The sequence below is a fragment of the Myxine glutinosa genome, chromosome 9 (genome assembly GCF_964187855.1).
Source record: "Myxine glutinosa chromosome 9, kmMyxGlut1.1, whole genome shotgun sequence".
NCBI lineage: Eukaryota > Metazoa > Chordata > Myxini > Myxiniformes > Myxinidae > Myxine > Myxine glutinosa.
Genome location: NC_136269.1, coordinates 35,528,850 through 35,553,929, shown reverse-complemented (window position 1 = coordinate 35,553,929; position 25,080 = coordinate 35,528,850).

Sequence of the window (25,080 nt, the reverse complement as noted above, 5' to 3'; positions counted from 1 at the left end):
TCTCCTTAATTTTTTTTTTTTGTATGCAAGATCGAGGCTCGTGGAAGAGCTAACATTAATCACAAAAAGAACGGACACAAAACATACCATAAAGGGAGCGGGAGACAAGATTGGGAGAGAGAGGGAAGCACACAAGTACAACAGAAGAGAACAGGGACATCGGGAGATCTGTGGGAGGGAGAGGGCTTGGGGGGAGGAGGCATGGGAAAGGGGAGGAGGGAGATGGGAGAAGTATAAAACACATGGACACTGCTAGGATTTGTCAGGATTGAAAGACATGTTCCATTTGTTTGACCAGTCTGATTTTGTCCAGGTCTGCAGAGAGTGAGGAGGCTGCAGGCTGCCGATCTGAGAGATGAGGTATGGAGCGGCAGAGAGTGGAGTCATCAGTAATGAGATAGAGAGGATTTTCCAGAGAGTCGGAGAGATCATTGATGAAGACCAGAATTGTCCCACTGATTGCAAAGAAAAAAGAAATGTCACACAGATCGCGAGGTACCAAAGTGTTGTCTCATGCATTTGTCTGCATGTGTGTCTGCATCATTTGTGTTGCGGATCCTCAATGAGTCTTGAAGCAATGCTGCTTGAACTTCCGTTTAAACAGAACCAGGAACAGAAATGATGGAAAAAAAATTCAATACACACGTTACTACCAAGAGAGAATAAAATGAGAAGAGTAGAGGTCGAGCATGGGTGGGTGGTGGAAAAACTGATAAAGTAAACCAGGAATGTGTTTAAGAATAAAACAGGGGAACAGAAAGAACAGCTGCCCGATAAAAACGGCAAACAATAACAACAGGAAAAACTTATTGGAAAATAAGAGCGTGTGGGCGAATTGATTACGAGGACATATCGACAGTTTCTTAGAGATGAATGGGGAAAACGGAATTGTTGTGGAAGAGAGAGAGAGAGAAAAAGGACGATGAGGGTACACAGTGCATCATGAAGATCTGTGGTCCATGTTTTATCCCTGAACGGTGTGACCAAACTCACTCAAGCAAAGTGCAAGAAGGAGGGCCGGAACACGCCACTCTCCGCATCGGGATTTCATGCCCATTGACCGATCTGCACGTGTGCTGTGGGCGTAAAAATCAGATGGCACATCTCGAAAAAGAGAAGGCCACTGTGTGCCCGCAACCTCCGCTTCGGATTCTCTGCTTCAGGCTATGCTTCGGGTTAGCTGTGTCGAATTCGCAACAGATGAGTGAGATGTGGCTAAGGGACTGGAATGACGTGCCAAATGACGTCTTCCTGGCTATGCTTCATTCCCTTGAATTACACTTGTGATGGTCACTAATTCAAAAAAAATGTTGGCCCAACTTCTTGCTAATACGGAAATGTAGTTAATCATACTAGCAATGGTACCCACCCTAAGGGCGGGGCTTCAATTGGGAGGCCCAAATGAAAAGGGAAAATATCAGAAATTGAAGGCTTTTTTTATTTTAAACGATTCATATAAACATCCGATAAATCACATCACACGCAAATCATCAAAATCTAAACAGTATTTGTAGAATTTCAATAAAAGCCCCATCACTGTTCATATCGGTAAATATTATTCCATCGTGTTTGGAAAAACTGGAAAATTGGAAAAACTGGAAAATTGGAAAAATTGGAAAATTGGAAAAACAAAATAGCCTATTTTACTCCCGGGGGGTCCCAGGATTTTCCACCCAAAATATCGTTGCGATCGGTTCAGCCGTTTTTGCGGTACCTGGGAACAGACGGACAGACATTTGGTGAATTATATTAAGATTAAAAATAATTCATCCCTGTCCTTCGCATTTAAAAAAAAAACTTTAACTCTAATGACCACAATCTCCCCCGCCCCCTGTTGTCACACTGAGAAAGTTATTGCTGGCTACATTTATACTGTTGACAAAGGTGCTTTGTGCAGGGTTATGAACCTATAAAAAAAAGCGACAAATCATTGCCATCATAGCTGTGCGGGGCAGAGGCAAGTATCCAAATTGTCAGTAAGATATTGAGGATGTGGACGATGCAATGTCAATCAAGGCCAAACGTTTTAGCATCTCAACAAACGCGACAGACAGACAGAAACATGCACACACACAAACAAACACAATTAATTTTTTTAACGAAAGAAATAGATTTATTCTCATCAAGGACTTGCAATTCAAACATTGTCTATTGTCTGACATCCTAGGTTTTCATCCCCCGTCCATCTTACAAGGTAGGAGACGGGACATTAAAATGAGCTCCATCCGACCAACCGACCGACCGATCATCTGTCCATGCACCTTTGTGTATGCGATATTCCAAAAAATGTTGAACATTTAGCTTTCATATTACACAGATCTATTACTCATAAAAAATATCTCAAACTGATTAAATCACAGCGGTGATTGGCTAAATTCTGTTGCCATGGCAACTATCTTGGTAACTTGGCTTGTGTACGCGATATTTCAAAAACCATTCAAGATTTAGATTTCATATTACACACATATATTCCTCATACCACCCGAAAGGTGGGGGACCTTGAGTATCAGCTCCTTGTTATCTTTATGTTTTGAAGATAATGTCCCTCAAGTGGTCTTCCTTAGAATGGCACTGTGACAACACTTTTGTAAACATCACACCACACTGACTTCTTCAGTATTAAGTGAATTGTGTTGAAGCTGTTAGGGATTTCCTGAACCCCAACACGAGCATACCGCTTGTTAGCAAAAGCATTCGGTGCAGAGTTTACCTCGTCACCCATTAAGAGATGGTTGACAATTTTCTTGTTATCCTTAGAGTTAAGAAAACGTTGACAGAACCTTACTGTCACCTCTGTTACACCTGCTGAAAGTGCCTGCCTGGGAAAACTAAGGTTCATATTGTTATGTTTGTGAGGGTAGGGATGAAGTACCTTAGGAAAGTTAGGAATGTATAGTTTAGCATGGACCATGTGACACGACATATAAAAACCTGTATGTACATAAGTAGGGAATCTGTAGAGAATAAGATCGTATATTTGTCTCCATATGAGGGGTGGAGCTATGCTAATTAGGTAGAGCTTAAGGATAATTCCAAGTGTGTAATTACCCCTTTGATTTTCCCTTATGTTTAATTTTGTCAAAAAGGGCTGCCATTACAACAATAATTACAACAACAACCATTAAACCGACATCACTGACAGTATAACCAGACATTACGATCGGCAAGGGAACCCTGCACAGCCGAACATTCCCGAAGGATGGCTAGACTCTGCCTCGAAGGACCGTAATTGACAGGTCACATGCCGAGCTTCATCATTGGGCGTCCAGCAGGCCGTGAGGCCTCGCCTCAAATGGGATGATTGGGCATAGCGATGGAATGATGCAATGAGACGTCGGGATTGGTTCGGTGTGACGTCAGCGAGGGACAAAGGAGGATGAGTCCCTCCTCCTTCCTCTCTCATGCTGGGCTTCACGGCTAGCGGTCACATTTTTGTCTCTCTCTCTCTCTGGTATGGCATTCGTGGTGAGCGGTCGCATTCTTTGGCTCTCTTGGTTCTGCGATTTGGTATGAGTGGTCATGCTTGGATTCTCTCTCTCGCTTGTTCTGGCCGGGTTGGAGGACGGCTGGGTTTGTGCCGTGTGCGCCGGGGAGAGTGATCGGAGCCTTGTGGAGCGTGGAACGGCCGGGGGGGAGGATGGTGTTCCCAAGCAGTGGTGCCCCCAGACACGTTTTGCCGCCACTACGATGCTACAGTGCCGTGTGGCGGTTCGCGCCATCTGGTGCACTTCTCACGCGGAGACTCAGGACCCCTTTACAGTCACTCTCATCGGTGTAAGCTGAGTATTGGCCAACTCACCAAACCATTTTATTTTCTTTTATTTCTCCCTGTGTCATGTAATTGTGTCTGATGGAGGGTCCCTCACCTTAGCCCTATAGTTATCTCAACTTTCATTTTTTATTGTTAACGTTAATTTTAATAAATTCATTATTTGTTGCATCTTACCTTTGTGTGTCGTGTCCGTTTTACTCGTTTGTGGGTTCGAGGAATAAAACCACATGGCGGGCCGTCCGATCAGGTAAGGCTTCGGGCTTTTTCCGTGTGCGTGAAAAGATAATCCCGCCAAATACGGGTATATGCCTCGGAGTTAAAGCAACGTTCGGCTATTCGTCTGAGGCTGGTATCCATCGGCAACAGACCTGACAATATGGATACACATTGAGGTCCTTTATCAGTATTCTTCATCCAAATTCCCTGTTCTTGAGAAGTCAGGATGAGTGTCTGCATACACACCTACCAGGGCACCTCACACCTACCAGGGCATTTATTACCCATTAGAATTACCCTTTGCAACCCATTAGCATTACCCTTTAGAACCCTCTAGAATTACCGTTTAGAATTAAACACAGTGGGTTAGAAAGGCTTTTCTAAATTTTTGACGGATGGACATAGCCAAATATTGAAGTGGCTTCACCGCTTAAAAATATAATGCTCCATGTTAGAGTCATGTGTTGGCATCCTACACTGTGATTGGTTGTCATGCAGAATTGACACACCCACTAGCTGAAGCTTTGGGTAATAGGCCAGACACTCGCAGGGACACTAATTTGACAATACACCGCAGCAAGGTACGGCAAAACACAGAAGATTGGACTGAAATACATCCAACAGTACAGGAATGAAACAATAACAGAAAGACACAACAAATGTGGTCCAGAAAAGTTATCTTTGATGAACTGCAAGGATGCACGCATGAGCCAACAACCAATGCGTTCAGACCCAGAAACAGGAGTTCTTTATGGTGAATCCAAGTTTGAGCTGTTTTGGAAGTGGACAAGGGAGCAATACAACAGCCAGTGTACAATAGGCAGAGTGAAGCATGGGGTTAGATCAGTACATGTGTGGGACTGAATCTCAGCCAAGCGTGTTTTACATGAGATTGAAGGTACACTGACAGGTACAAGCAGGTTATGATACATCAGGCCATTCCCTCAGGAGCACGTGTTATTGGACGGGGATTCATGTTCCAACATGAAAATGGCCTCAAGCAACAGCCAAAGTGGTGAAAAACTATCTGAGACATAAAGAGGCTGATAGAACACTCAACAAAGTACCAATTGGGCAACGCAAATACCTGATGTGAATATCATTGACGGTTTCATGGATAACTAGAAAGGCACTCGGAAGAGAGGATACCTCCACCAGGCTGATTAGTTTACATTGTATATCCCACTGATAGGCCGAATCTGGATTCGCCCTGGACAAAAATTGAAACGGCGTGTTCGTTTCACCGAACCAACCTCTCCACCAAATTTCATCCAAATCCATCCACAACTTTTTGAGATATCCTGCGCACAAAGACAGGAGTGAAAAACCCTCCATACACTTTCAGTGGGCGGAGGTGATAAGAAAGTAAAATGTCAACCAAATACCTTGGATGAATTGTGAGAAGCGCAAAAGGAAATTTTGAACAATATTCTACAATTATACATTGATGAACTGCATGGGAGCATGAAATCAAGGTGGCATGCTCTTTATAAAGCAAAGAGTTCACCTTTAAAATACAAAGGCACTGTACAATGTATTCATTTTGTTTTTCCATATTTTCTGTAAAAATGCATTGTGTAGGTGTTATTTACACCTCTTGGTTGTGAATACTCATACTTTGTGAATATCCAGTGTTTCCATAATTATTTCCAATTCTGTAACACACACACACAAAACCCCATAATGTCAACGTGGCATGGCTTTTTTTTATTTTAGAATTTTTTACAAAATAATTAAAAATGAAAAGCTGGAATGCCTCGAGTCAATAGGTATTGAACCACTTTGCTGTAGCATTCCAAATTGAGCTCAGGTGCATCCAATTTCCTTTGATCATCCTTGAGATGTCTCTACAATTTGATTTGAGTCCACCTGTAACCAATTCAATTGATTGGACATTAGATAGAAAGAAACACAGTATATATATATATATATATATATATATATATATATATATATATACACACATATACATAATTTATGTGCATGACGTCAGTGTCATGTCATAGGGTAAGTGTGCTTCCTTAGTCAAATATACATATATATATATATATATACATATACACACACACATATATATATATATATACAGTGCATTCATAAAGTATTCAGACCCCTTCACTTTTTTCACATTTTGTTATGTTGCAGCCTTATGCTGAAATCGTTTAAATTCATTTTTTCCCTCATCAATCTACACTCAATACACCATAATGACAAAGAAAAAACAGGATTTTAGAAAGTTTTGCAAATTTATTAAAAAGAAAAAACTGAAATATCACATTGACGTAAATATTCAGACCCTTAACTCAGTACTTAGTTGAAGCACCTTTGGCAGCGATTACAGCCTCAAATCTTCTTGGGTATGACGTGGCAAGCTTTGCACACCTGGATTTGGGGATTTTCTGCCATTCTTCTCTGCAGATCCTCTCAAGCTCCGTGAGGTTGGATGGCGACCGTCGGTGGACAGCCATTTTCAGGTCTCTCCAGACATGTTCGATTGGGTTCAAGTCAGGGCTCTGGCTGGGACACTCAATGACCTTCACAGAGTTGTCCCGAAGCCACTCCTGCGTTGTCTTGGCTGTGTGCTTAGGGTCATTGTCCTGTTGGAAGGTTTTTGGTTTTCATTAAGGATATCTCTGTTCTTTGCTCCGTTCATCGTTCCCTCAACCCTAACCAGTCCCCCAGTCCCTGCAGCTGAAAAACATCCCCACAGCATGATGCTGCCACCACCATGCTTCACCGTTGGGATGGTATTGGGCAGGTGATGAGCGGTGCCTGGTTTCCTCCAGACATAACACTTAGAATTGAGGCCAAACAGTTCAATCTTGGTTTCATCAGACCAAAGAATCTTGTTTCTCACAGTCTGAGCGTCCTTTCGGAGCTGTTTTGCAAACTCCAAGCGGGCTTTCATGTGTCTTTCACTGAGGAGAGGCTTCCGTCTGGCCACTCTGCCATAAAGCCCAGATCGGTGGAGTGTTGCAGTGATGGTTGTCCTTCTGGAAGTTTCTCTCATCTCCAACAGGATCTCTGGAGCTCAGAGTGACCATCGGGTTCTTGGTCACCTCTCTTAACAAGGCCCTTCTCCCCCGATTGCTCAGTTTGGCCGGGCGACCAGCTCTCAGAAGAGTCCTGGTTGTTCCAAACTTCTTCCCTTTAAGAATTATGGAGGCCATTGTGCTCTTGGGAACCTTCAATGCAGCAGAAATTTTTTTGTAGGCTTCCCCAAATCTGTGCCTCGACACAATCCTGTCTCTGAGCTCTGCAGGCCTTTCCTTCGACCTCATGGCTTGGTTTTTGCTCTGATATGCATCGTCAGCTGTGAGACCTTATGTAGACAGGTGTGTGCCTTTACAAATCATGTCCAATCAATTGAATTTACCACAGGTGGACTCCAATCAAGGTGTAGAAACATCTCAAAGATGATCAAGAGAAATGGAAGGCACCTGAGCTAAATTTCAAGTGTCATAGCAAAGGGTATGAATACTTATGTCAGTGACATTTCAGTTTTTTCTTTTTAATAAATTTGCAAAACTTTCTAAAATCCTGTTTTCTCTTTGTCATTATGGGGTATTGAGTGTAGATTGATGATGGAAAAAATGAATTGAAACGATTTCAGCATAAGGCTGCAACATAACAAAATGTGGAAAAAGTGAAGGGGTCTGAATACTTTCTGAATGCACTGTGTGTGTGTGTGTGTGTGTGTGTATATATATATATATATATATATATATATATATATATATATATATATATATATATATATATATATATATATATACAGACTTGGCATTTAATATGGAATGTTTTTCTTTTTTGACTTGGGTTTAATTTCTTCACTCAGTATATCAATCTGGTGAGTTTCTTTTACACTTTGGTGATTTATTTGATAAAAGAACCATGTCACTGATTGTCTGTCACAGCAAGAAGTCAACAACAGGATTATATCACAGGTGGCGTGGCAAAATGTACGGACAGGTGCATTTGATGATTGGCTTCACATTTGGGTATACAAGTGTTGTTGCGTTCTGTATTAGTGGAAAACAACTGCTGCACGTCTCCAAAAGTTATTGCCGCTTCCTCTGGAGATGGTCCGTCAACTCGACAATGCTGTTTGTCATGGACTGGTGGCTTTACGAAATTAGGGCATGAAACAGCGTGCTATTGCTCGGCAGTATGGCATCACTCAAGGTCAGGTGTCAAAGATCCTGAAACGAAATGCTCAGAGGGGTGTCCCTACTCCAATACCGAGGCCAGGACGTCCCCAGAGAACCACAAGGAGGGATGATCACCAGTTGCACCGGTTAGTCCGCAATGGCCGTACCAAGTCAGCTAATCGGCTTAGGGCTGAGTGGCAGCAACTGACAAATGTGCCTGTATCCAGAAGGCTAGTCAACCAACGACTGGTTCAAGCAGGCTATCGTGCCAGGCGTCCCCTGAGAAAGCCTGACCAGACAACACCGCCAGCGCTGATTGCAGTGGGCCAGAGAGCACCGTCAATGGCAGCCAGGACACTGGAATCACGTGATCTTCAGTGAAGAGTCCAGATTTCTGGTCTATCGTCAAGATGGCTGCGTCTGAGTGCGCAGACAAGTGCATGAAGCCTACACCAAAGATTGTATAATGCCAAGAGTCGAAGCTAGAGGTGGTGGGGTGACCGTTTGGGCTGCTTTTCATGCGGGGGGCAAAACTGACCTGGTTGTTCTGAATGGAAACCTGAACCAGTTCAAGTACAGGGCCATTCTGGAAGAAACATTGCTTCCATTTGCTCGTGCAGCCTTTCGAGGAAACTTTGTCTTCCAAGATGACAATGTACGGCTTCATCGTGCTCGCATGATCCAACACTTTCTTGCTGACCGTGGTGTAGAGCATATGGAGTGGCCTGCCATGTCCCCGGATATGAATCCGATCGAGAACTTGTGGGCAGAATTAACGCGTCAAATCGACCACTTGGACCAGCAGCCGACCTCTGTGCATGAATTGCAGCAGGCTATTGTCACTGCATGGCAAGCGATTCCTGTCCAAACCTTGGCAAATATCGTGAACAGCATGCCTCAACGTGTACGTGCTCTCCTGAATGATCTGGGGGGTTACACGAAGTACTGAACTGTAATTTTACTGTCCGTAATCCCAGTCGTAATTTAACTTTTGTTTTTGTTAAAAAAAATTTTGGCTAATGTGCAAAATAAAGAGATACTTCTGGAAAACGTACAGAAGTTTAACACAGTACTGTCCATCAATTGAGTTCGATATCAGTTTACATCACTTTCAAGAATCAATTTATTTGTTTCGAAATGTCAAATGTGGTTTTTGTTTCTTTGAAAGGTCACATTAACAAAATCTAGAATAGTTTCAACATAATTCCAATGAACTTTTGGTTCTCAGACATCTTGAAAAGTAAGTTAAACCCCACAAAAAAAATATTCCGTATTAAATGCCAAGTCTGTATATATATATATATATATATATATATATATATATATATATATATATATATATATATATATATATATATATATATATATATATATATATATATATATATATATATATATATATATATATATATATACAGACTTGGCATTTAATAAGGAATATTTTTTTTTTCTTGACTTGGGTTTAATTTCTTAACTCAGTATATCAATCTGGTGAGTTTCTTTTACACTTTGGTGATTTATTTGTTAAACGAACCATGTCACTGATTGTCTGTTTCAGCAAGAAGTCAACAACAGGATTATCGACCACTTGGACCAGCAGCCGACCTCTGTGCGTGAATTGCAGCAGGCTATTGTCACTGCATGGCAAGCGATTCCTGTCCGATGTCCCTGCTCTCAAATGTTGTGTTTGTGTCCTTCCCCCTCTTCCCCCTCTCTTTTGTGTCCTTCCCCCTCTCTCCCCATCTTGTCTGCTGCTCCCCTTGTTTTTTGTGTTTTGTGTGTCGGTTTGTCTTTTTGTGTGATTAATGTTCGCTCTTTCACGAGCCTCGATCTTGTATACAAAAAAAACAAAAAAAACAAAAAAAAAAATCACAGGTGGCGTGGCAAAATGTACGGACAGGTGCATTTGATGATTGGCTTCACAGTCGGGTATACAAGGGTTGTTGCATTCTGTATTAGTGGAAAACAACTGCTGCACGTCTCCAAAAGGTATTGCCGCTTCCTCTGGAGATGGTCCGTCAACTCGACAATGCTGTTTGTCATGGAGTGGTGGCTTTACGAAATTACGGCATGATACAGCGTGCTATTGCTCGGCAATATGGATTCACTCAAGGTCAGGTGTCAAAGATCCTGAAACGAAATGCTCAGAGGGGTGTCCCTACTCCAATACCGAGGCCAGGACGTCCCCGCAGAACCACAAGGAGGGATGATCGCCAGCTGCACCGGTTAGTCCGCAATGGCCGTACCAATTCAGCTAATCGGCTTAGGGCTGAGTGGCAGCAACTGACAAATGTGCCTGTATCCAGAAGGCTAGTCAACCAACGACTGGTTCAAGCAGGCTATCGTGCCAGGCGTCCCCTGTGAAAGCCACGCCTGACCAGACAACATCGCCAGCGCCGATTGCAGTGGGCCCGAGAGCACCGTCAATGGAAGCCAGGACACTGGAATCACGTGATCTTCAGTGACGAGTCTAGATTTCTGGTCTATCGTCAAGATGGCCGCGTCCGAGTGCACAGACAAGTGCATGAAGCCTACAACAAAGATTGTATAGTGCCAAGAGTCCAAGCTGGAGGTGGTGGGGTGACCGTTTGGGCTGCTTTCCATGCAGGGGGCAAAACTGACCTGGTTGTTCTGAATGGAAACCTGAACCAGTTCAAGTACAGGGCCATTCTGGAAGAAACATTGCTTCCATTTGCTCGTGCAGCCTTTCGAGGAAACTTTGTCTTCCAAGATGACAATGCACTGCCTCATCGTGCTCACATGATCCAACACTTTCTTGCTGACCGTGGTGTAGAGCATATGGAGTGGCCTGCCATGTCCCCGGATATGAATCTGATAGAGAACTTGTGGGCAGAATTAACGCGTCAAATCGACCACTTGGACCAGCAGCCGACCTCTGTGCGTGAATTGCAGCAGGCTATTGTCACTGCATGGCAAGCGATTCCTGTCCAAACCTTGGCAAATCTCGTGAACAGCATGCCTCAACGTGTACGTGCTCTCCTGAATGCTCGTGGGGGTTACACGAAGTACTGAACTGTAATTTTACTGTCCGTAATCCCAGTCGTAATTTAACTTTTGTTTTTGTTAAAAAAATTTTTGGCTAATGTGCAAAATAAAGAGATACTTCTGGAAAACGTACAGAAGTTTAACACAGTACTGTCCATGAATTGAGTTCGATATCAGTTTACATCACTTTCAAGGATCAATTTATTTGTTTCGAAATGTCAAATGTGGTTTTTGTTTCTTTTAAAGGTCACATTAACAAAATCTGGAATAATTTCAACATAATTCCAATGAACTTTTGGTTCTAAGACATCTTGAAAAGTAAGTTCACCCCCACAAAAAAAAGATTCCATATTAAATGCCAAGTCTATATATATATACACTGACACTTTGAAAACGCAAAACATAGAAGTTGGTGAAATTTTTATATAATCCAGGCAATAAAAATATTGAGCCAAACATAACATTTGTGAGTGGTAAAGACGTAATCTGATCGATTTTGTTGGGTTTGAATGTCATTCGGGTTCCCAATATGAAAACAATAGCCATAACACACAAAATGCTGTGCAGTTGTACACCAAGCCTGCACAATCAAGGTGAATGCACTGCACATGCAACACCAGTAGCTCGACGCATTAAAAGCAATACACACTCACGAGGTGTCATTCACTGCCAGAATGCCACGTTTAACCCAAGGTGAGAGAGAACGAGCTTTGGGTATGGTGCTCGCGGGAAGATCGCACAGTGTGGTTGCCAGAACATTTCATGTCCAACCATCCACCATAGGGCTTCTTGTTGAACGGCATCAACAGACCGGAAGTGTCCAGGATGGACCCTCGGACTGGTCAACATCCTGTGACCCCCCCCCACCCCCGACAAGATCGACAAATGCGCCGGAACCACGTTCGTAACCGCTTTCTTCTTGCAACAGCGACAGCAGCCAACACCATTGGAAGGCACGGGAGGCCCATTCATCCCATGACGGTCATCCGACGTCTCCGTGCGGTTGGACTGATGTGTCGACGTCCTTACAATGGTAACATACTCACAAAACGACACAGAGCATTGCTGTCAGGACAATATTATTTTGTGGTTTGTCGTCTGATTAACCTGTTTTCCTTCCATAGTAAACACCTTTCAGTTCCACTGGTTGTTTGTCGTATTATTGCATCCAAATTCCGTTTTGCGTTTTCAAAGTGTGTCAGTATACAATATATATACACATACACATACATACATATATATATACAGGGGGCTGCAAAAGTAGGAATACAGTAATGAAAAACAAAACGTGCGCACAAAACGTATTTTGTTGATTATACAAGCATATCTATAATAACATATCAATAATAAACATATCAATAATAAACATATTGTTGTGGATATGAGGATTGTGTTTTTTTATTGTGTTTTTTATTATTATTGCTTTATTCTGGACCCTCCTTACTCCAGTTATGTATAAAGGTCAAAGGGCGTCCCATAATTAGGTCATAAACAATCACGTCAGCCAATCATAGATTTCCCCCTTGTTGATAGTTATATCTTTATTATGTGTATTAGGGTACGGCCTTGTCTTCCATTAAGATGACACTCCATTGCACCAAGTGAAATAAGATAGATTCCCTTCATTCCCCATTCCCACTCCCAAAACTTCCATTGCCAAGCCTCAATTGCCAGCTACATCCCCTCCAAGCCTCCAGTGCCAACTGCACTGGGCAGTTTGCCAGGTTTGCTACAGCTGTGGGTTGCTGATTTCGCCCCAAAACCACCATTGAACATGTGCTCGGGGTGGGGAAGAAGGGCGTGCCTGCCCATCGTCATCAAGGGCGGAGCCAGAGGGCCGTGCCGACCAATCAGAGCCGAGGCGAGCTGACCGATGGGCGTGTCCTAAAGGCCGGCGGCTTGATCGCCTGAGGCGCTATAAAAGCGCGCGCGCAAGAAGCGAAAGTGTGGTTGGACCAGACGAGTCAGATGAGTCCTGGAAAAAGCACGCGACGTACACACAGCAGCAGCAGCAGCAGCAGCCACAGCAGCAGCCACAGCAGCTTGGGGCCTTGACGGCAGTTCTTGAGCAGGGCCACGAAGGAACGACGGCTGCTAAACGCGCCGATCGTGCTGCAGTACCCGTGGACCTTCCTCTCCCTCCAGCCATTCACCTCCTGCCAGTCCTATCATCATTCCCCGCGTGAGTCTGTCCTTGTTTGTTCTGTCCCTGGGTTAATTAAGACTGTAGGTAAGCTAGCGTTGCCCTGTGTCTCTAATATCTTCTGTACATTATTTTATTATCTTTCCTTCTTCCTTGGTTACTTTTGGTTGTAAATAGTAAATAAATTATATTCGTATTCCCTACTTCTGTCTTCTTCTCCTTCACATCCGTGTCGCTTTTGTCTTTTCCATATTGAATATCTGTGGCGCGATTTTGGCCAACGTTCAGAAATCGGGTTAGTCGGGGTAACTGTTCGGCCGCGGTGCCATCCGCTCGGCAAACCAACATCCTTATCCGCGGTCCGTAACAATTGGTGTCGGGAGCGGGGTCGGACCCGAAGCGCGCTTAACGCGCTCAAAATTACAAGCTACTGAAATTTGTTTTAAAGAAAAACCCGAATTTTGAAATCACGCCATGGCTAGTCAAGGCGATCGGATGCCGGTGGGGGAACTAGAGGAGGGGTTAGGGGTAACCCAGGATCAGAGGGAAGAAATGGAGGAGGGCAATGAGGAGGTGGTTGAGGAGGTTTCAAGCGCGCAAAATGGCGCCTAGCACATGGCTACGGCGACTGCGCCCGCGACCGTAGCAGCGCCACCGGTGGATTCGAACCTTTTTTTGCTACAAATGGGAGCCCTTATGGACAAAATGGGTGAGCGAATGAGGGCTGATAGCGAGAAAATGGGGGAACGGCTAGAAGCTAAATTTGAGAAGTTAGACAATAAATTTGAGCGGCTAGGAAGCAAAATGGAGCGAATCGGCAAAATTGGGGACAGAATGGGTGACCACATGCAAAAATGTGGGGAGACCATGGATCGCATGGTGGGCGAGAGGGTCCCAAGGGTGCACGACGAGGTAACGCGGGTCGAGAAGCGCTGGTTGAGCGAGGCGGAGGAAAGCGCGGGTAAAATGACGGGGGTAGAAATCGCGACACGGGGTTTGGGGCAGCCAGCGACCGCTGAGGTAGAGGGGATTTTATTAAAGCCAGCGGTCGTTGAGGTGAACAAATAAATTATGGGTATAGTTGAAATTGGAGAGACCGGGGACTTAAAAGAGCAACAATCGGAGGAAGGAATGGAAATTGCTCAAAGTCTAAATGCACATCCTGATGCCGTACTTGCTAATCCTTATAAAGATTTGCAGGTTTTGGTGCAGGGAGGAAGAAGAACCCCGAAGGTGAGACGGGCTGCATGTGGTGCCGGGAGATTTTGTAGAAGGATGTTTGGCGACAAAAGAATTGTCGCGCGATTGGGGTCAATATGGCACCCGGGCGTTGGTGAAGGGTCCCGTGTGAGTGGAAATGGCACGTGTGGAAAAAAAGTGTGCGTCAAGGGGTGAGCGTGTTACGAAGCGCGAGTGTGATACCGAGTGCGAGCGAGAATGCACGTCGGGGTGTACGGAGTGTGACACAGCGAGTGAGAGCAATACGGAGTGTACGTGCGAGGGTGAGTGTGACACGGAGAGTAAGGTGGTGGTGGAACGTGTGCGAGGAAGCACACCTGAGTTGGTGGTAGCGCGAGTGCGAGGGAGCACATCGGAGCGCGGTAGTGGGTGGATGCAAGAGTGCCCGCCCATGGTGAGTGTTACGGAGGACGTAACGGAGGAGAGGTGTGGACCGAGGTGTGTGAACGGCGAGTGTGCGCAAGAGTGTGCGCGAGAGGTGTGGTGTGTAACAGGGAGTGCGTTGGTGGAATGGACGGAGTGTGGGGGATGCACTGGAGGCGTTGGAACGCCGGGCTTTGTGAGTGTGAAACGGGTCACGTGGTGTGAGCCTGCAAGTGAGGCATCGACATTGGACGGGTTAGCGTTTAGTGCGACGGATAGCCGATGCGAGCACTCGGGGCGCGGTGCGCTTTGTTGGATGCAAGGCCCGGCGCGGATCGATGCCGCGTCGCTTCTCTTCAAAGCGTCGTTGCCGATTCGGGCTTGGCCCCGCCCTGCATGGTCGAGTCCGGGCCTTGTCGGGCGAGGCGACCGGTCCGGTTCAAGGGCGAGTGGGAGGAAGCGGACGGTGCCCCCTCGTGGGGACGGGGATCCGACCGGGCGAGCCTCAGCCATCGGGCCCGGGACCGCAAGGTACCGAGCCGCAATGATGCGTGGAACCTCGGCCCGAGCATGCCTCCTCCCCAGTCGCGAAAGCCGGACGGATTCAACCTGCAGGCGACCAAACCACCCGCGTTCATTGCTCGGCTTTACGAAGCCGAGTTTAATGATGTCATGATGCACCGAGGCTAGGATATAGCGGACTGTGATGATGGTGATACTGATAGTGTTTTTGGATTCGAAATTTAGAAAAGTGAATAGAATTGGCAGTAATTGGAAAAATTTAGATTTGTTGAAATTTGGTGAGCAAAATTGGTAGTGGAAGATACCCGATGTGATGGGATGGCAACTCTGCCATCCCTCATAGCGGGGGCAAAGGAGCACTAGTTATGGGGTTTATGGCAGTGAAAACTAGCCCGGGAGGGTTAGGATATAATAATAGGGATCTAGAGAAGATGACCATAGGTAACCTTAAGATTAGGTTGTGACAATGATACCTGTAGTGGGGACGCAGGTAGATTAGAGTGGATGATAATGACGTGGTATGTGCTTAGTTTAAAGGGAAGACGTGGAGCACTAAGTTAGCAGGGCAACAGGTAGTTCAGATGATGCCGTGTGTGTGAGGATCGAAAGTGTATTGAGCAGGGTATGAGTAAATGATTGTGAGTGTGAGTTGTATTGAGATTGCACAGGTGTGCAACTGGACAGGTGGATGGAGCAGTGTATGAGGGAGTGATGGTGATGTGTGTTGTGTTGACCAAATGGTCCAGGGAGGAAGGAGGGTGCAGGTGGCACCAGGTGTGATTGCACAGGTGTGCAACAACAGGTGAATGAAGAACAGGTGTATGGAATAAATGGTCTGGAATATATGGGGTATTGGAATGGATGGTCATGGAGTGAGTATGGTGGAAACTATGGAGTGGAGTGGATGGTGCGAAGGTGTGAATGGGGGAAGAATGGACCCCCATCATGAATACCCGGGGAGGGTAGTGTAAGTGTTAGGTAGAGGGTATAGGTAAATTGTGGTTGGATATTGGCATCTGTGGTGCGAGGTGAAAGAATGGTGTTTGGATGGGTGCATTAGTGTTGTGGAAATGGCTGGGCGTGTAGCCTGTTAGTGTGTGTAGTTGGTTTGGGCACTCCACCACTGTGAGGATGTCGGCCAGGTGAGGCCGCAGGTGGGCTCTGGGAGCCGGTAGAGTTGTTGTGGATGGGGCCCGAGGATCCGGAGGACGGACCCGGGTAGCCCAGTGCCAGAGGGCACTGAGGGGTGACAGAGCCAGGAGGGGCCTTCCCCAATTAGATAGGTTAGGGTGAGGAGCTAGGTAAGCTCGGGTGGCAACTACAGTGGTGGAGGTGTGCAGGTGGGTAGGCCTGCTGGGAGAGCTGCACGACCCAGCCCGGAAATTGTGCAAGGGCACAGGGAGTTGCATCGGGGGAGTGAGACCCCAAATTAAGGAAGCACCACAGTTTGGTCAATGGGAATTGGTTTTTAGAACCCATAGTGTAAGTTGGCCAATGGATTGGCAGGGAAAGACCCCGGGTAGTGTAAAGTGTGTTAATGTCATTTAGAGGATAGTTAGGATTAGGAATCTCCTCGCACCATCTACATCCACTCACCTGAGGTGACGTAACTCCACACCATGCCATGTTTTATTATTTTTATGATGCAAATGTTTGGAATGTGAGACACATCATGACGTGGGTGTGACATTGTGCTTGATGTTCCATCTCTTCCTCCTTATGAGGATTGATGATGAATTGGGTGATGGCAAATTTTGTTTAGAGGGATTGTGGGAACGAATTTGGTGTAGAAGAGATATGGGGAAGACATGACAGTACCGACGAATTTGTAAATGTGTAGATTGTTGTACATATGGGGTAAGGGCAAGGGTAGAGTAGGTGACAGGGGGGGGTGACGTACGGTAGGGACGAGCTTTCTCACTTCGCTCTCCGTACGCACTTCGCCTTGCAATGCCTTGTTTGATGTGTACCCTTGTGACCTTACCCCTCGCTCATCTGTCTTTTCCCCCCTTTGTCTCCCACATGAGAACCTGTGCACCACTGGGTACCGAGTGGAGCGTGCGTGAGTCCGCCATTGTGCGCCCGGAACTCCCAGAACCAGCTGTCTGCATCGATGCACCACATTATGGACCACATGTCTGTGGCTGAGCACCACTTATGGACCCCATGGGTTGGGGCATGGCCCCTCTGCTGGAACCGGCCATGAAGGCCCGAAATCTTGCTGGCGGACCTTGATCACAGGGCACCGATGCCCCACAGCTGAACCACACTAGTCGGCCCAGCGGGCCATAAATAAAGAAAATAAAAATGGACACGTTGGGTGCATTTTAATAGTGCAAATAGGCCGCCAGCAAAGAAGATAACATCAGGAAAATAGTAATAGCCAGGAGAGGGAGCCGAAGAGCAAGAGACAACCAGCAGGGTTAGGGGTTGTTGTTTTTATTCTTATTGATGACCAGTGATGACTGTGCACCGATTGGTGCTTGAGGGTGTGTTGGTGCGTTTTTGGGTGCTTTCATGGTGCATTGATGCAGAGCAGACTGTCTCTCCCCCCCAAAAGAACAATCACAGGTCCTGGGTTACGTTTTGTAAATAAAGTAACGTCACTGTAAATAATGCTCCCCACCGTCAATGTATAGTTTGAAGACCATTCCGCAATTCAGTTAGCTGTGGGCGTGAATCTGTTAGGTAGGATGCAATGGAGCAGCAGGACATATTTATTTATGTTTTAAAACGGTCGCACTCAGGGTCAGGTTAAAAGTAGAGGGAACTACACCTACGTGTCACACTAAATTAAAGTTATAGGCCCGGGTCATGCCTAAGAGGAGGAGGGTGCAGTGTTGTGGATATGAGGATTGTGTTTTTTTATTGTGTTTTTTATTATTATGGCTTTATTCTGGACCCTCCTTACTCCAGTTATGTATAAAGGTCAAAGGGCGTCCCATAATTAGGTCATAAACAATCACGTCAGCCAATCATAGATTTCCCCCTTGTTGATAGTTATATCTTTATTATGTGTATTAGGGTAAGGCCTTGTCTTCCATTAAGATGACACTCCATTGCACCAAGTGAAATAAGATAGATTCCCTTCATTCCCCATTCCCACTCCCAAAACTTCCATTGCTAAGCCTCAATTGCCAGCTACATCCCTTCCAAGCCTCCATTGCCAACTGCACTGGGCAGTTTGCCAGGTTTGCTACAGCTGTGGGTTGCTGATTTCGCCCCAAAACCACCATTGAACATGTGCTCGGGGCGGGGAAGAAGGGCGTGCCCGCCCATCGTCATCAAGGGTGGAGCCAGAGGGCCGTGCCGACCAATCAGAGCCGAGGCCAGCTGACCGATGGGCGTGTCCTAAAGGCCGGCGGCTTGATCGCCTGAGGCGCTATAAAAGCGCGCGCGCAAGAAGCGAAAGTGTGGTTGGACCAGACGAGTCAGATGAGTCCTGGAAAAAGCACGCGACGTACACACAGCAGCAGCAGCAGCAGCCACAGCAGCAGCCACAGCAGTTTGGGGGCCTTGACGGCAGTTCTTGAGCAGGGCCGTGAAGGAACGACGGCTGCTAAATGCGCCGATCGTGCTGCAGTACCCGTGGACCTTCCTCTCCCTCCAGCCATTCACCTCCTGCCAGTCCTATCATCATTCCCCGCGTGAGTCTGTCCTTGTTTGTTCTGTCCCTGGGTTAATTAAGACTGTAGGTAAGCTAGTGTTGCCCTGTGTCTCTAATATCTTCTGTACATTATTTTATTATCTTTCCTTCTTCCTTGGTTACTTTTGGTTGTAAATAGTAAATAAATTATATTCGTATTCCCTACTTCTGTCTTCTTCTCCTTCACATCCGTGTCGCTTTTGTCTTTTCCATATTGAATATCTGTGGTGCGATTTTGGCCAACGTTCAGAAATCGGGTTAGTCGGGGTAACTGTTCGGCAGCGGTGCCATCCGCTCGGCAAACCAACATCCTTATCCGCGGTCCGTAACAATTGGTGTCGGGAGCGGGGTCGGACCCGAAGCGCGCTTAACGCGCTCAAAATTACAAGCTACTGAAATTTGTTTTAAAGAAAAACCCGAATTTTGAAATCGCGCCATGGCTAGTCAAGGCGATCGGATGCCGGTGGGGGAACTAGAGGAGGGGTTAGGGGTAACCCAGGATCAGAGGGAAGAAATGGAGGAGGGCAATGAGGAGGTGGTTGAAGAGGTTTCAGGCGCGCAAAATGGCGCCTAGCACATGGCTACGGCGACCACGCCCACGACCGTAGCAGCGCCACCGGTGGATTCGAACCTTTTTTTGCTACAAATGGGAGCCCTTATGGACAAAATGGGTGAGCGAATGAGGGCTGATAGCGAGAAAATGGGGGAACGGCTAGAAGCTAAATTTGAGAAGTTAGACAATAAATTTGAGTGGCTAGGAAGCAAAATGGAGCGAATCGGCAAAATTGGGGACAGAATGGGTGACCACATGCAAAAATGTGGGGAGACCATGGATCGCATGGTGGGCGAGAGGGTCCCAAGGGTGCACGACGAGGTAACGCGGGTCGAGAAGCGCTGGTTGAGCGAGGCGGAGGAAAGCGCGGGTAAAATGACGGGGGTAGAAATCGCGACACGGGGTTTGGGGCAGCCAGCGACCGCTGAGGTAGAGGGGATTTTATTAAAGCCAGCGGTCGTCGAGGTGAACAAATAAATTATGGGTATAGTTGAAATTGGAGAGACCGGGGACTTAAAAGAGCAACAATCGGAGGAAGGAATGGAAATTGCTCAAAGTCTAAATGCACATCCTGATGCCGTACTTGCTAATCCTTATAAAGATTTTGCAGGTTTTGGTGCAGGGAGGAAGAAGAACCCCGAAGGTGAGACGGGCTGCATGTGGTGCCGGGAGATTTTGTAGAAGGATGTTTGGCGACAAAAGAATTGTCGCGCGATTGGGGTCAATATGGCACCCGGGCGTTGGTGAAGGGTCCCGTGTGAGTGGAAATGGCACGTGTGGAAAAAAAGTGTGCGTCAAGGGGTGAGCGTGTTACGAAGCGCGAGTGTGATACCGAGTGCGAGCGAGAATGCACGTCGGGGTGTACGGAGTGTGACACAGCGAGTGAGAGCAATACGGAGTGTACGTGCGAGGGTGAGTGTGACACGGAGAGTAAGGTGGTGGTGGAACGTGTGCGAGGAAGCACACCTGAGTTGGTGGTAGCGCGAGTGCGAGGGAGCACATCGGAGCGCGGTAGTGGGTGGATGCAAGAGTGCCCGCCCATGGTGAGTGTTACGGAGGACGTAACGGAGGAGAGGTGTGGACCGAGGTGTGCGAACGGCGAGTGTGTGCAAGAGTGTGCGCGAGAGGTGTGGTGTGTAACAGGGAGTGCGTTGGTGGAATGGACGGAGTGTGGGGGATGCACTGGAGGCGTTGGAACGCCGGGCTTTGTGAGTGTGAAACGGGTCACGTGGTGTGAGCCTGCAAGTGAGGCATCGACATTGGACGGGTTAGCGTTTAGGGCGACGGATAGCCGATGCGAGCACTTGGGGCGCGGTGCGCTTTGTTGGATGCAAGGCCCGGCGCGGATCGATGCCGCGTCGCTTCTCTTCAAAGCGTCGTTGCCGATTCGGGCTTGGCCCCGCCCTGCATGGTCGAGTCCGGGCCTTGTCGGGCGAGGCGACCGGTCCGGTTCAAGGGCGAGTGGGAGGAAGCGGACGGTGCCCCCTCGTGGGGACGGGGATCCGACCGGGCGAGCCTCAGCCATCGGGCCCGGGACCGCAAGGTACCGAGCCGCAATGATGCGTGGAACCTCGGCCCGAGCATGCCTCCTCCCCAGTCGCGAAAGCCGGACGGATTCAACCTGCAGGCGACCAAACCACCCGCGTTCATTGCTCGGCTTTACGAAGCCGAGTTTAATGATGTCATGACGCACCGAGGCTAGGATATAGCGGACTGTGATGATGGTGATACTGATAGTGTTTTTGGATTCGAAATTTAGAAAAGTGAATAGAATTGGCAGTAATTGGAAAAATTTTGATTGGTTGAAATTTGGTGAGCAAAATTGGTAGTGGAAGATACCCGATGTGATGGGATGGCAACTCTGCCATCCCTCATAGCGGGGGCAAAGGAGCACTAGTTATGGGGTTTATGGCAGTGAAAACTAGCCCGGGAGGGTTAGGATATAATAATAGGGATCTAGAGAAGATGACCATAGGTAACCTTAAGATTAGGTTGTGACAATGATACCTGTAGTGGGGACGCAGGTAGATTAGAGTGGATGATAATGACGTGGTATGTGCTTAGTTTAAAGGGAAGACGTGGAGCACTAAGTTAGCAGGGCAACAGGTAGTTCAGATGATGCCGTGTGTGTGAGGATCGAAAGTGTATTGAGCAGGGTATGAGTAAATGATTGTGAGTGTGAGTTGTATTGAGATTGCACAGGTGTGCAACTGGACAGGTGGATGGAGCAGTGTATGAGGGAGTGATGGTGATGTGTGTTGTGTTGACCAAATGGTCCAGGGAGGAAGGAGGGTGCAGGTGGCACCAGGTGTGATTGCACAGGTGTGCAACAACAGGTGAATGAAGAACAGGTGTATGGAATAAATGGTCTGGAATATATGGGGTATTGGAATGGATGGTCATGGAGTGAGTATGGTGGAAACTATGGAGTGGAGTGGATGGTGCGAAGGTGTGAATGGGGGAAGAATGGACCCCCATCATGAATACCCGGGGAGGGTAGTGTAAGTGTTAGGTAGAGGGTATAGGTAAATTGTGGTTGGATATTGGCATCTGTGGTGCGAGGTGAAAGAATGGTGTTTGGATGGGTGCATTAGTGTTGTGGAAATGGCTGGGCGTGTAGCCTGTTAGTGTGTGTAGTTGGTTTGGGCACTCCACCACTGTGAGGATGTCGGCCAGGTGAGGCCGCAGGTGGGCTCTGGGAGCCGGTAGAGTTGTTGTGGATGGGGCCCGAGGATCCGGAGGACGGACCAGGGTAGCCCAGTGCCAGAGGGCACTGAGGGGTGACAGAGCCAGGAGGGGCCTTCCCCAATTAGATAGGTTAGGGTGAGGAGCTAGGTAAGCTCGGGTGGCAACTACAGTGGTGGAGGTGTGCAGGTGGGTAGGCCTGCTGGGAGAGCTGCACGACCCAGCCCGGAAATTGTGCAAGGGCACAGGGAGTTGCATCGGGGGAGTGAGACCCCAAATTAAGGAAGCACCACAGTTTGGTCAATGGGAATTGGTTTTTAGAACCCATAGTGTAAGTTGGCCAATGGATTGGCAGGGAAAGACCCCGGGTAGTGTAAAGTGTGTTAATGTCATTTAGAGGATAGTTAGGATTAGGAATCTCCTCGCACCATCTACATCCACTCACCTGAGGTGACGTAACTCCACACCATGCCATGTTTTATTATTTTTATGATGCAAATGTTTGGAATGTGAGACACATCATGACGTGGGTGTGACATTGTGCTTGATGTTCCATCTCTTCCTCCTTATGAGGATTGATGATGAATTGGGTGATGGCAAATTTTGGTTAGAGGGATTGTGGGAACGAATTTGGTGTAGAAGAGATATGGAGAAGACATGACAGTACCGACGAATTTGTAAATGTGTAGATTGTTGTACATATGGGGTAAGGGCAAGGGTAGAGTAGGTGACAGGGGGGGGTGACGTACGGTAGGGACGAGCTTTCTCACTTCGCTCTCCGTACGCACTTCGCCTTGCAATGCCTTGTTTGATGTGTACCCTTGTGACCTTACCCCTCGCTCATCTGTCTTTTCCCCCCTTTGTCTCCCACATGAGAACCTGTGCACCACTGGGTGCCGAGTGGAGCGTGCGTGAGTCCGCCATTGTGCGCCCGGAACTCCCAGAACCAGCTGTCTGCATCGATGCACCACATTATGGACCACATGTCTGTGGCTGAGCACCACTTATGGACCCCATGGGTTGGGGCATGGCCCCTCTGCTGGAACCGGCCATGAAGGCCCGAAATCTTGCTGGCGGACCTTGATCACAGGGCACCGATGCCCCACAGCTGAACCACACTAGTCGGCCCAGTGGGCCATCAATAAAGAAAATAAAAATGGACACGTTGGGTGCATTTTAATAGTGCAAATAGGCCGCCAGCAAAGAAGATAACATCAGGAAAATAGTAATAGCCAGCAGAGGGAGCCGAAGAGCAAGAGACCACCAGCAGGGTTAGGGGTTGTTGTTTTTATTTTTATTGATGACCAGTGATGACTGTGCACCGATTGGTGCTTGAGGGTGTGTTGGTGCGTTTTTGGGTGCTTTCATGGTGCATTGATGCAGAGCAGACTGTCTCTCCCCCCCAAAAGAACAATCACAGGTCCTGGGTTACGTTTTGTAAATAAAGTAACGTCACTGTAAATAATGCTCCCCACCGTCAATGTATAGTTTGAAGACCATTCCGCAATTCAGTTAGCTGTGGGCGTGAATCTGTTAGGTAGGATGCAATGGAGCAGCAGGACATATTTATTTATGTTTTAAAACTGTCGCACTCAGGGTCAGGTTAAAAGTAGAGGGAACTACACCTACGTGTCACACTAAATTAAAGTTATAGGCCCGGGTCATGCCTAAGAGGAGGAGGGTGCAGTGTTGTGGATATGAGGATTGTGTTTTTTTTATTGTGTTTTTTATTATTATTGCTTTATTCTGGACCCTCCTTACTCCAGTTATGTATAAAGGTCAAAGGGCGTCCCATAATTAGGTCATAAACAATCACGTCAGCCAATCATAGATTTCCCCCTTGTTGATAGTTATATCTTTATTATGTGTATTAGGGTAAGGCCTTGTCTTCCATTAAGATGACACTCCATTGCACCAAGTGAAATAAGATAGATTCCCTTCATTCCCCATTCCCACTCCCAAAACTTCCATTGCTAAGCCTCAATTGCCAGCTACATCCCCTCCAAGCCTCCATTGCCAACTGCACTGGGCAGTTTGCCAGGTTTGCTACAGCTGTGGGTTGCTGATTTCGCCCCAAAACCACCATTGAACATGTGCTCGGGGCGGGGAAGAAGGGCGTGCCCGCCCATCGTCATCAAGGGCGGAGCCAGAGGGCCGTGCCGACCAATCAGAGCCGAGGCGAGCTGACCGATGGGCGTGTCCTAAAGGCCGGCGGCTTGATCGCCTGAGGCGCTATAAAAGCGCGCGCGCAAGAAGCGAAAGTGTGGTTGGACCAGACGAGTCAGATGAGTCCTGGAAAAAGCACGCGACGTACACACAGCAGCAGCAGCAGCAGCAGCAGCCACAGCAGCAGCCACAGCAGTTTGGGGCCTTGACGGCAGTTCTTGAGCAGGGCCGTGAAGGAACGACGGCTGCTAAATGCGCCGATCGTGCTGCAGTACCCGTGGACCTTCCTCTCCCTCCAGCCATTCACCTCCTGCCAGTCCTATCATCATTCCCCGCGTGAGTCTGTCCTTGTTTGTTCTGTCCCTGGGTTAATTAAGACTGTAGGTAAGCTAGCGTTGCCCTGTGTCTCTAATATCTTCTGTACATTATTTTATTATCTTTCCTTCTTCCTTGGTTACTTTTGGTTGTAAATAGTAAATAAATTATATTCGTATTCCCTACTTCTGTCTTCTTCTCCTTCACATCCGTGTCGCTTTTGTCTTTTCCATATTGAATATCTGTGGTGCGATTTTGGCCAACGTTCAGAAATCGGGTTAGTCGGGGTAACTGTTCGGCCGC